This window comes from Engystomops pustulosus, chromosome 1 (genome assembly GCF_040894005.1).
Source record: "Engystomops pustulosus chromosome 1, aEngPut4.maternal, whole genome shotgun sequence".
Taxonomy (NCBI): Eukaryota; Metazoa; Chordata; class Amphibia; order Anura; family Leptodactylidae; genus Engystomops; species Engystomops pustulosus.
In genome coordinates, this window is record NC_092411.1 from 240,903,252 (window position 1) to 240,916,803 (window position 13,552).

The window sequence follows — 13,552 nt, forward strand, 5'->3', positions numbered from 1 at the left end:
CTGGCACTGGGAGCTACTCCACGCCCCAGTAGCCTCTTCAGTTCATTTACATATTACTAAAATAAAGTTTTTAACAAGTTAGGTTAGGTTCCAGGATTGTTAAATTACAGATTAGGGCAGAGGCAGGCAGGAAGAATCTACCATCAGATCTACTTCTGATTTCTCATTGTAGGTTTCCTTTAAAGGAGTTGTTTAGACTTAGAACATCATGACCCCACTATTCCAAAAACAGTGGCAAACCTATCCTTGTGGTTGGATCTCCAACAATCAGGCAGTGAATAGGGGTTGCTTGTATTTATATAGTACCTCCATATGACATATAGTAATGTGACATGTCTTCTAAGCCTTTGCAATCACTATTAAAACAGTCTCAATTGCAATGGAAATGTGCAGCATGTTGTAAAAAAAATTCTAAAAAGAAGTTCTAAAGCCCCTGTTGGTATTTTGTGAACTTTCAGAGACAGATAAAAAACATACAATACACAACAATAAATGCTCAAAAATTATAATCCTACTTGTTTTATTGTTTATCCAAACTAAGACATAGGGCATTCTGCAGTTGTACGGTCTTGCCATTTGTTTTATTGACTGCACCTGCAGGAATGACATTTATATTCCTGCTGTGCAATGGTCATAACATACAGTAGGTACCACTTAGTATGTAAGTGCAGTTCTCACCTAATCTCACATCCTCAAACACTTACTACTCACAGGAACAAAGAGAAAAGATTCTTTAGGGAAAAGCGAGTATTGATTGGAATGTATTGTACTATACATTATTTGACAAATCCCAGACAAGTTCCCGGTTAAGAAAAGAATGGTCTATTACAGCTTGTTTGACATAATTGTAAACCAGATGTATAAACAGCACAGCAATGCTTTGGTGTCTGTCTTGTTTGTAAAAATTATAGCAATCGATTTGTGTGTAATTGTTCCCCATTCTTTGAAGGAAAGGTGACTTGTTTGTACAGTACGAGGAGCGAACAGAACATCCGTTGTGATGTCTTCTGTTGTTGCCTCTATCCACCCTAAGGTCCACAGGTATAGCATTCTCTAAAACTGCTGGATTATAGGAATAATTATTATTTTACCTATTGGCATAAGAGGAAAGCTGCAGTGTCTGTGGTATTCTCGGAACTTAAATTTTTTTTTTACCTCAGTTAATGTTATCGGCTACTGAGGGCAGTGTTGTTTCCGTGTTTGTGGTGCTTCATAGTTTTTTCTTATATACTTTATGCCTTCATATATATTTTTTGTGTTTAAATTGACCTAAGGAACTGTATTGTATTTTATTTTGGAGAGGTTGTTCTTTTATGTAGTTGTCAAGTCTGCACCAATGTCTTTCTCGATCCGCACTAGTAGGTTGAGGAGACGTTGAGTTTTTCTGTTATTCACTTGTCCGGCAGTGTGAACTGGGCTCTAGTGGATGACTGACCGGATATCTGCCACACACTCTCTCTCTCTGTACTCTGCCTTTCTCTAGCAAGATTTAACTCTTTGTGTCTGTGATTGCCTCCTATGTTCCCCTTGGGCAGGGTCAATCCACTCTATGAGTATTCAGCACCCTACAAGTTGCTGGTCAAATTTCTGCCTGGCTTAATTCACACTACATTGTTTGCTTATTCTGATTCTCTTGTGGCCTCTGACTTTTGGCTCTATACTACCCTTTGGATCTTGATTTTGTCATTTGCTCCTGCAGTTGCTGACCTGGTTTGTCCACTCGACTTTATTGTGCTTTTGGATTGTTTGTCTTGTTCCATGTCTGCACAGAGACCTATGGAGGGATTACCTTTTAGTTGCCCTGGGTCACTAGGACTGGCCAAGGCAATAGGCAGGTGACAGCTTTGATGGGGCAAGCGTAGGGCTCACTGTCTTGTTTGTCTTTCTGGTCTCATTACAGTAGGTTTATATGTTGTTTGGGAGGGACACTCCACTCATAGGCTGTTTATTAATAGAGGTTGTTTATTAATAGAGGTTCTGTAGGTTTAAGTATTTTCAATACTTCCTTATTTCTCTTTGCACTGAGATTTATGGTACACAGGCTCACAAAAATGCTCCCCTTCTATGTCAGGCGGTAACTATGCCTTTAATGTTAAAGGCATATATCAGTGTATAATATGCATTGCTGGATTAATTGCTAGAATTCTAGAAGTGTAGAACTCTGCACTAATTGGAATGCTAATTCATTGCTTTCAGGCTCTTGGTTCTACATTTTCACACCTCTTTCACAGTATAGGATAATAAACTGATTTTGTACATTTTAATTGTCCTTTTGTAAAGTTTTCTATTATATAAAGAAGTTTTTGATTTGCATACAGTTCTTTCAGAGAGGCAGGAACATCCTGTCACATTGATTTGGAATTATTTTAATTGAAATGTGGTAGAGGCCTCTGTTCTTTTCTCTGTATCGGCGATAAATCAAATGGTTGCATTTTCAGCGTTGGGTTTTATCAAATCATTGTTATATATTATCTGACTAAAGTGCATCTAATACTTTACTTATAAATTGAAGAATTTTACTCTCATTCACAGTAGCCCTTGTTGAGAACTGAAGGGGCTCAAAATGTTAACATAAATGAAGTTCAAGTAGTATTGAGTCCTATGTACTGAGGGGAGCATGTAACAAGAATATCCTACACTGAAGTGCATCAGGGTAAAATGGGCCAAATCTACGAAAATCTATTAAAAGCTTCATACAAGTGTCAATTTGTGCCATATTTTCTATAACACAACAAACCATGAGCCCTCGCCAAATATTCTTAAAGCACAACTGTAACATTGTTTTTCCACAAATCGATAGCTCTTGCTATGTAGAACAACTTTTTCTATTATCTTTGTTATCTATATCCAGAAGTTTCTTTGCTATGCTCATTAGTTTAGCCTGGTTATTGCACTAGATCCCCTCCTGAATATTATGAATTTGCCCCTTGATATAATGTATTATAATATACACTCACCGGCCACTTTATTAGGTACACCATGCTAGTAACGGGTTGGACCCCCTTTTGCCTTCAGAACTCCCTCAATTCTTCTGGCATAGATTCAACAAGGTGCTGGAAGCATTCCTCAGAGAAATTCTGACCCTACCATCCAAATGTCGCAGCAGAAATCGAGAATCCTCAGACCAGGCAACGTTTTTCCAATCTTCTACCGTCCAATTTCGATGAGCTTGTGCAAATTGTAGCCTCAGTTTCCTGTTCTTAGCTGAAAGGAGTGGCACCCGTGTGGTCTTCTGCTGCTGTAGCCCATCTGCCTCAAAGTTCGACGTACTGTGCGTTCAGAGATGCTCTTCTGCCTACCTTGGTTGTAACGGGTGGCGATTTGAGTCACTGTTGCCTTTCTATCAGCTCGATCCAGTCTGCCCATTCTCCTCTGACCTCTGGCATCAACAAGGCATTTCCGCCCACAGAACTGCCGCTCACTGGATGTTTTTTCTTTTTCGGACAATTCTCTGTAACCTTAGAGATGGTTGTGCGTGAAAATCCCATGAAAATACTCAGACCAGCCTTTCTGGCCCCAACAACCATGCCACGTTCAAAGGCACTCAAATCACCTTTCTTTCCCATACTGATGCTCGGTTTGAACTGCAGGAGATTGTCTTGACCATGTCTACATGCCTAAATGCACTGAGTTGCCGCCATGTGATTGGCTGATTAGAAATTAAGTGTTAACGAGCAGTTGGACAGGTGTACCTAATAAAGTGGCCGGTGAGTGTAATGCTTCCTAACGTGTACTCAAAATTTCCTATATGTAATGCGGTAACATATTGGATACCGCATTGGCACATTATAATATAAGGGGTGAGAGAAACTTTACCCTAACACTGCATGGACTCTAACAGTTCAGCATTATACATTAAATAAGAAAATGGTGGTGATTGTAAAACTGACTCCAGCTCTCACCGTATCTCATAGAGGTTAGAATTTGTATCTATTTAGGTCCTATCTCCATAGTGTATGCTGAAAGTCTGATTTGTCTGAGAATGGCCAGATTTTAAATGACTGAAATTTAAAATGTTCAGGCAGATACATTTCATTCAGCAGAACGTAAACTAAGCATTAATTAATTTGAGAACCCCTCCTGGAAATTCCTGTTATCCTTTTTAACTGTACATTTGTAAAAAAAAAAAAATGCAGAGGGGAGGGGCTGCTGTTCCCTGCTCACAGAAAAGAAAGGAGGGGGAGGTCATGTCATAGTGCTCTCTGTGTGTATAGCAGAGCTAAATGTGTTCAGTACTGTGCATATAGAGGTCTCTTACACAGTTTAGTGAGCTACAAGATCTCCGCTGTTCCCTATCAGTCCCTCCATCCTAGTCTGTGATTCTATAGAACTTTCTCTGTCTCTCTATTTACCTCATGCTACACTCCCTCCCCCGATTTGTACCCAGCACAGTGTACATAGTGCAAACAAGTTATTAACCCTTAGTGTTTACACAGCACAGACTATACACTTCATTTAATTGTTTTACTTCTGATTTCAATTACCTATTATCCACTGCAGCAGGGATTTTGGCCGGGTTCTCCATACAGATCATCTCTAGATCTTTCTGGTTTCAATGCTGCAACATAGAGTTTCAGCTCCCTCCAAAGACTACTGGTTGGGTTCAGGTCTGGCTAGACCACTCCAGTACCTTGAAATTCTTTATATGGAGCTGCTCCAGGAGCCCATTCAAGCCTTGCACTCGCCTACAAATTTGCCCCCGGGGTCCTTAGCTCTTTGGTCTTCCCCACGGTGGAGAAGTTGGAATGTGTGTGGACAGGTGTCTTTTATAAACTAAAACAAGTTCAAACAGATACAATTAATGTAGGTCATGAGTGCAGTTTAGGAGGAGCTTCTCCAAGAAAAACTAACAGCAATATCAAAGCCAGAATTATTGCTCATTGGTAGGAGATCAAATTATTTCAAGCAATAAATTATTATTAAAGAGTATATAAAAAATAAAGTTACTACTTACCTTCCGACACTGACTCTTAGCACTAACTTTATTTGTTATGGGGTACTTTGCTGGGCATTATAGTTATGGAGGCACTCTGCTAGGAATTAAACTAATGGGGACTCGGACATTTAGTTGTTCATAGCTGGGAATAACCATTTTTATAATTTGATAGAACAGGCATTTTGGGATGTGGCAATACCTAACATGTTTATGATTTTTACTCTTTATTTATTTTTATATGTGTTGTAGGGAAAGGGTGGCGATTTAAACTTTTACTTTTTTAAATTTGTTTTATTTCCTTTTTACTATTATTTCAGACACCTAGGTTACTTTAACCCTAAGTGGTCTAAATCACTCACATAATACACTGCAATTCTACTGTATTGCAGGCTATTAGAGATCAGTATCTATGGCAGGCCTTTGAGTCTTTATGAGACTGTAAGCTGCCTTGGCAACCAATCAGCAGCCTCCAATGAGATTAAAGATGGTAACACCCACCAGCAGCACCTTTAGGTGCTGTGGCAGTTAACCTAACAGGTTAACTGCTATGATCGGTGCCCGCACTGACCGTAGCAGTTATGGACAGGTATCATCTGTGTTATATAGCTGACACCTGATGCTCATGGAGAGAGCTCAGCCCATGACTTCTCTCCATGCAATCCCTGCAGTACCACAATGTTGTGGTGCCCAAAGGGGTTAATGTAATTTGACAGTTTCAGTCACTTCTGGCCATCACAAACAGATTTGGTATTTGAACTGTACTCATGAAAAGCTATGATGGGAATAGTCAGGTCATGTTTTAAAGCTGCTTGAAGGAAGTCCACCAGCACTTTTCACCTGAAGATATATGGAAGGGGGGAAGGAGATAGAGGTGGCTGGAGGTGCAGGAGGAGTAGACAGTGGGGTATAGAGCAGGCAGAATCCAAACAAGCGAAGAAACTGGGAACTGGAACTGGTAAGTCTTATTCAGACGTAAGTCAGTAGTAGCAACTTCTCTTCATGGGAGTTCACCGACAAAGGGCCCCTTTATGACTGGGGATCATGCTACTGGGCTTGATTCCAGGATTTCCTTCCACATAGCAGCTCACAACCTCCTGCTACTAAGTGGAATCAGGTTGTTGTGTGCTTGCATGCCTTGGTGCTCCCCTGCCCCCACAACCCTGTAGCCACCACTTTGGCTGCTATGCTGATAGTTATGTCCCTGACAAAGATATGGTTATGCAGGTCTCCAGGGCTGCTACCTAATTTCCACTGCTTTACATGGTCAAACTGCACATCAGTCATTAATCTATAGATGGCGATAAAGAGATATTTTTCTGATAAAGCAAACCTTGAGGATTTTAAATGCTTGGAAGAAAATATATTTCACTATACAACATGTTAATTGTTCTACAGTTATTTCAGTTTAATTGTTTTCTATTGGTGCCTCTGTATAGCATCTACATAACTCTCACACACTTCTCATTATCTGCACATCCTAATTGATTTCATATTACAGAATATAAGTGAAGAGTCAGCACTAATGCTAAATATTCAATATGTAACATTTAAAATAGACACCTGGGATAAATGAGAATACATTCACAAACCATTAGCTGCATCTGTAATTAAAAGGCTGGAATATTTAATAAGATGCACTTAACTTAAAAAATGTAAAGAATATTTGTTTATTTGTTCTGTTTTATAACTACAGAGTAGGGTTCAGTGCACCATTTAAAATGATCTTATCACAGATCTCACAGTAAATTACTAATAGTAAAAGGTTATATTTATTCAATAATATAATAATACATTTTTAGTTATATTAAATAATTTACACTAATACAATGGCCCAAAATTAAGAGGTAGGTTATAACCATGTTGGTAGGTGTTCAGCTTTGATAATAACATTTTCAGGCAAGAGATTAATACAATGGCCCAGATTTAACAAAACTAGTGCAAACTGCACTATTTGCAGTTTGCCCCTAGTGGGTGCAATGTGCGACAGATTCATGAAACATGTCAACCCCTCTTCATGAATCTTGCGCCCCCCTGCACTGCTGCTGCAGAATGCACCATTTTTTTCTGGTGCACTTACTTTTTGATTTAGAATTGTGGCGCAGACAGAATTGTGATGCACAGTGGACCGAATTGTGGTGCACAATTTGGAAAACCTTTTTTGGTGCTAATTTTTTCTGTCTTGTTGGACACAGCGCAGCCGCGACATAACACTGGTGCAGACACTTTATAAATACATGTTCAAGCAATTTGTACGATCTTTCTAGTGCAAATTCAGACAGAAAATTGGTGCAAATGATTTAATAAATGTGGGCCAATATCTTTAAATACACCTCACATTAAAAACAAATTTACCATAGTCAACCAATAAATTACCCATAAGTTCTTCTTATATTCAGCCATGGGTAATCATAATAATATAGTAATAAATCCACACTAACAGCACTAAAAAACTAAACACAAAGGGGCACCAATATGGATCTTAGAGAATTCAGGGTCTAAATTTTTTTTTTAAAAACTATATTATTTAAGAAACAGCTGCATTTACAATTTTATACATTAACTGAGTGACTACCATGATTATCTAGGTTTAGATGTGTGCCAAACAGCATCTTCTCTCCCCATACCTTTATTTTTTGATAAAACCAAAGGCTTCTATATTTGTATCTAAGTCGCAGATCTGGGAGAGACCCAGCACCAAGTCAAGTACCAGTCAGAAGGCTGCAAAAGAAACAGTCAGAGTAGGCAGCAGGTTACTACTGACATTTCATCTTCACAACAGGTTATATTTATATGTAAGGTGGACCACCAAAATCAGTTTTTCTGGAATGGAAGAATAAGTTGACATAAGCTGTTGACTTGATCAGACATATAGATGTCAGTAAAAGTCTAGCTTATATACGATGGCTCACAAGTCGATATCAAGATGTCAGGCGTAACTGTAGATCAGGATAAGCAACAGACATGGTTAGTTGGTGGTAGTCAAACTGGCTCAAATAGCAAGAAATGTAAAGAAAATCTGTGTGACTACTTGTGCAAGAATTTCTCAAGGGAAGGGTCTCTTTAAAGTCTTTGTTATATGAAATTTTCTTAGAGAACAGATGCTCTGGCATGTACTGACCCTCACAAATCTGATGTAAATACTTTTGTGTAAAAACTGCAAAAGTGATTAAGGAATGATACCTTTATTGGCTAAACAAAAAAATTATATTTGGTGCAAGCTTTCAATGCACACAGGCCCCTGAAAAACACAACATTTGAGGGATGTAACACTAAGATAATTAGTACAGATGGTGAGACTCAATTAAGATAAGCTGGGGTACTCTGCGGTTTTATTAACCCCCGCTTATCTTAATTATCTTATTGGTAAATAACCCGCTTCAGTTTTTATAAAAGGTCCTATCTTGTTTTGTTTTTTATATTATCCCCTAACCATAATCCTAGTAAAAAAATTGTGTGAAATGAAAGCAATGAGATTTTTTTTAAATAAAAACTGTTTTAAAAGACTAAACTCTATTATTTATCACTTTTTTTTCAGGAAAACGCGAGAAAACATTGATTTTTCCAATGCGAATTGGTAAAATTTGGATTTCGATTCCTTGCCCTAAAATCGACAGATCCGCATCAAATCTACAAGTCAACAAATTGATTCCCTCCTCTCTTAATGTGGGGTGAGTTTAATCAAGAGGAAGGGTAAAAAAGAACCCAACATGTAACATAGTATTTCATTATAGGATTATTTCTGGCCTACAATTAAAGCCGGATGGTCTTTATGTATTGCTTGAGGTAAATACTTGTACACACATTCATTTGTAATGAAGATCTACTATTTATGTATCATATGATCACAAACCTGTACAATATTGTAATACTTTTTATACTTTATTTTTCAATTTTTTCTTAATGTGCAACCTCATATTTGACCTAATAAATCATTTTCGTCCACTGTGAAAACCACCCCAATTGTATGCAATCATGTGGCATCCCATTCATTTCATATGGGCTCATTTATAATACTGCACAACACATCATTTCATTTAGAATACTGTGGCAGCTCATTTCCAAACTAATTAAGTATCAACATGGGATAGCAGATATTATGAGGTGATAATGTTTCTGGCAGAACATATTGCCTAATTACATTATTCAAGCACTACCTAAAAGCAGCTAGCCAATCCATTATGTAACCGCTGGTACAGGGCGAGACACATTACAGGTGTCCATTACAAAAGAGTAAAATCGGAATCTGCTAAATATTTTTGATCTAATCACTACAATATCGACTACAAAATTGTATTGTAATTTCAGCAAAAAATACAGTACATGACTCTTACATCAAAATAATTTGTAAGGAGATTAATTTGACATTTTGAGTACCAGTTACAAAAACTGCATACAAAATCATATATTTTTTAATGAACTATAAACTATAAAATTGCTTAAACTCTTTGCGTAAGGCACTTGAACTATGCATATGCCTGAATAAGATGGGCAATTTCCAAATGCACTTAAAGACTATTTTTTATTGGATCCACATCCGCAGTCATCAATGAACTTCCATTAATTTCAAAAGCAAAAAAGGGGGAATTTAGTAAGACTGGTGTATTTGTGTTATATTAGTACGTAGTGGTACATTTTTGATGCATTTTTGCATGCCGGTATTCAACATGCAGTTTTTCATATATATTTTTCACTTGTGATCTTTCATAATTTGCAAGTAATAATGTGATAATACTAAAGCTGTGCCAGAAAAGTGCAAAAAAGTTACATCTTACATTCGCACAGGGCAATTCTCCAGAAACATAGAAGCACAAAACCATCAGATTTATCAATCTGTCAGCTAGTGCAAGGTTGTGCAAGGTTGTGACCTTTTAAAAAGTTGCAAAGTTGCTCCAGCCCCTGGTGCATTGTGAAGTACATGAGATTTTTGATCCCTTATGCAACTTTTTATGTTAGTTTTTGACAAACTAAAGCCGTCAGTGAATAAGAACACTGAAAACAAATTTATTAACGGGTCAGAACTACTTTAACAAAGACATAGGGGGACAGTTATCGTAGGATTTTATTGACTTTTTGGCGTAAAAGAAGTGGGGAAAAAATGCAATGGATTTTTTTTTTGCAATATTTTTAATGTAAAAAAAACTACTAGGGCCGAAACTCAGATAGAGCTAGCGCAACACAGTGTAAAGCCAGATTTATGACTTGCAATGTTTTCAAAATAATGGCGAAAGCATTGCAAGGTCGCTTCACTCCATTCCTGGTGTATGTGCTTGCGATTATTTTACTCGCCTTGCAATTATTTTGTGATTACTGTATTTTAAAAAAAAAACAATGCTGAGAGATTTATTAAAGGGCCAACAACACTTTAATAAATCTGATGGGAAGCAGGGCTCCAAAGATAGACATGGGATCATATTTATTGCAGCTTTTATTCCTAAAAACAGGCATGCAAGCAGTGATTTAGTCACAGTTCCTGAAGTGGAGCTGGAAATTACAACTTCTCAGCCCTATATGCCCGTTAGGTGGGGAAGGGGAAGTACAGTGAGCCAGTGAGGAGTGTTCCTGCCCTGCGCCTGTGCACTGACTATAGTCGGAACCCATTCAGGCCAAGCTATAGTGCAATTCTGCATAAGGTCAGAATAAAAGTGTCCCAGCAGTGTAGCGAATTGTGGACACCAGGGATATATCAGGAGGCTGGAGATCTGGCTTTTGCACTTAGGCGGTTCCACACTTGCGAGTGTGATGCAATGAACTCGCATCATACTCACAACGCATGCTGCTTGGATCGCACGACCCGAACGCTGCACACCGGGAGTGAATTCAGCATGTCAGTTCAGTCTCGATGTGCAGCGTTTGGGCAGGATACTTGGACAAGTTCTATGGAGGTTATTTATCACTAGGCAGGCTGAAGCGCTCACTTATCATAGCCTGGAAGCCTAAGGCCGGTTCCACACTTGCGAGTGTGATGCGATGAACCCCCATTGAGTTTTCCAGAATGTAAAGTATGTGGTGTATTCAATTTTACTACAGGTTTCTGCATAGAATAGGTTAGTCTCAGGGGCATAACTACAGCAGTAACAGTCAGAAAAGGTGTTTTGGGGCCTGCAGTCTCAGGGGGCCCAGAAATCTGGTCTGACAAATATATATATATATATACACTTACCGGCCACTTTATTAGGTACACCATGCTAGTAACGGGTTGGACCCGCCTCAATTTTTCGTGGAACTGCCTCACTTTTTCGTGGCATAGATTTAACAAGGTGCTGGAATCATTCCTCAGAAATTTTGGTCCATATTGACATGATGGCATCACACAGTTGCCGCAGATTTGTCGGCTGCACATCCATCCCGTTCCACCACATTCCATAGATGCTCTATTGGATTGAGATCTGGTGACTGTGAAGGCCATTTGAGTACAGTGAACTCATTGTCATGTTCAAGAAACCAGTCTGAGATGATTCCAGCTTTATGACATGGCGCATTATCCTGCTGAAAGTAGCCATCAGATGTTGGGTACATTGTGGTCATAAAGGGATGGACATGGTCAGCAACAATACTCAGGTAGGCTGTGGCGTTGCAACGATGCTCAATTGGTACCAAGGGGCCCAAAGAGTGCCAAGAAAACATTCCCCACACCATGACACCACCACCACCAGCCTGAACCGTTGATACAAGGCAGGATGGAGCCATGCTTTCATGTTGTTGATGCCAAATTCTGACCCTACCATCCGAATGTCGCAGCAGAAATCGAGACTCATCAGACCAGGCAACGTTTTTCCAATCTTCTACTGTCCAATTTCGATGAGCTTGTGCAAATTGTAGCCTCAGTTTCCTGTTCTTAGCTGAAAGGAGTGGCACCCGGTGTGGTCTTCTGCTGCTGTAGCCCATCTGCCTCAAAGTTCGATGTACTGTGCGTTCAGAGATGCTCTTCTGCCTACCTTGGTTGTAATGGGTGGCGATTTGAGTCACTGTTGCCTTTCTATCAGCTCGAACCAGTCTGCCCATTCTCCTCTGACCACTGGCATCAACAAGGCATTTCTGCCCACAGAACTGCCGCTCACTGGATGTTTTTTCTTTTTCGGACCATTCTCTGTAAACCCTAGAGATGGTTGTGCGTGAAAATCCCAGTAGATCAGCAGTTTCTGAAATACTCAGACCAGCCCTTCTGGCACCAACAACCATGCCACGTTCAAAGGCACTCAAATCACCTTTCTTCCCCATACTGATGCTCGGTTTGAACTGCAGGAGATTGTCTTGACCATGTCTACATGCCTAAATGTTGCCGCCATGTGATTGGCTGATTAGAAATTAACGAGCAGTTGGACAGTTGTACCTAATAAAGTGGCCGGTGAGTGTATATAAATATATATATATATATATATATATATAAAGCAGTCCACTTCATGCATCGGCAGCTTAGATAAGAAATGTCCGAGGAAGGGCATCAGAACAAGGAATCTCTAATTCCTGCCATGTACTTCCATGTGGTCATCAGCTACTGGGACAATTGAAGTGTATAAATGTATATATCAGTGCGTAAATGTTTGTTAAATACTGCATAAGTGTGTGTAAGACTATATACTGTAAATGTGTGAGTATACAATGTATATTTTCTGAAGGGGTAGGTGGGCCCCATTCAGAAGTCTGTGATGGGGCCCTGCATCTCTTAGTTACACTCCTGGTTAATCTATCAATTTTTGAAAAAATGCTTCAGAGAACCAAGAGCTTTTCCTGCCCAAATGCAATAAGTGCAAAAAGCTCTACTGAAAAGAGGGAAGATTTCACTATTCAGTAACTCTTATGGTAATGAATAGGACCATTATGAACAGCAGATTAGTTTATATCAACACCCGTCCTCCTAGTCTATCAATCCTAATAACTGTAAGGATTCTAATTATCCCCTACACAAAACTCTCACCCTCTAGAAAATAGCTTAGAATGATGAATACGACTATTGTGGAAGAATAATAATAATTTATCAAAGCATGATCCCAATGCACTGATCTCATACTTGTGTTATTAGCTTTGTAATAACACCATCTTTTTGATGATGTAAAGACCATACATTGTTACTCATCCCATCATCTTACAATAAATTAAAATAGTTTAATCACATTCAGAAGATACAGTCTTGAAATGATCCAATCAGAACATTTCCGGACCTGCCACACAGGCCTGAGGTCAGTGGTTTGCATTGAATGATAATTATGTTCACTTTCCTTTTATTCTCTGTCTTGTAATTTGTCTCTAGAACATAGTGTAATTGTGAAGGAGTCTTTGAAGAAATATCTTCTCAGGTATATAGGGGTCATCACTAAACAATGCCTTATTAAAGTACATGCATTATCACCCTGTTTCTGACTACCTCTTCATCTGTACGTGTTTTACCTTTATCAAGGGAAGTGATTGGTAACGTTGTAATCCTGACAATAAAGAGACCTGTGTAACTGTTTCCTCTATTTTATTCCTGATAGTAAAATGTAGCCATTTTTTTCTTTTGCAAAATACCTTGTTATATAACGACACCTTTCGTTCTCCTCCTCCAGCATCATTTAGGTGTTAGCAGAAACATATGTTCTATTATCTGCTACCAGTCGATACAAAACTACTTAGAGTTTG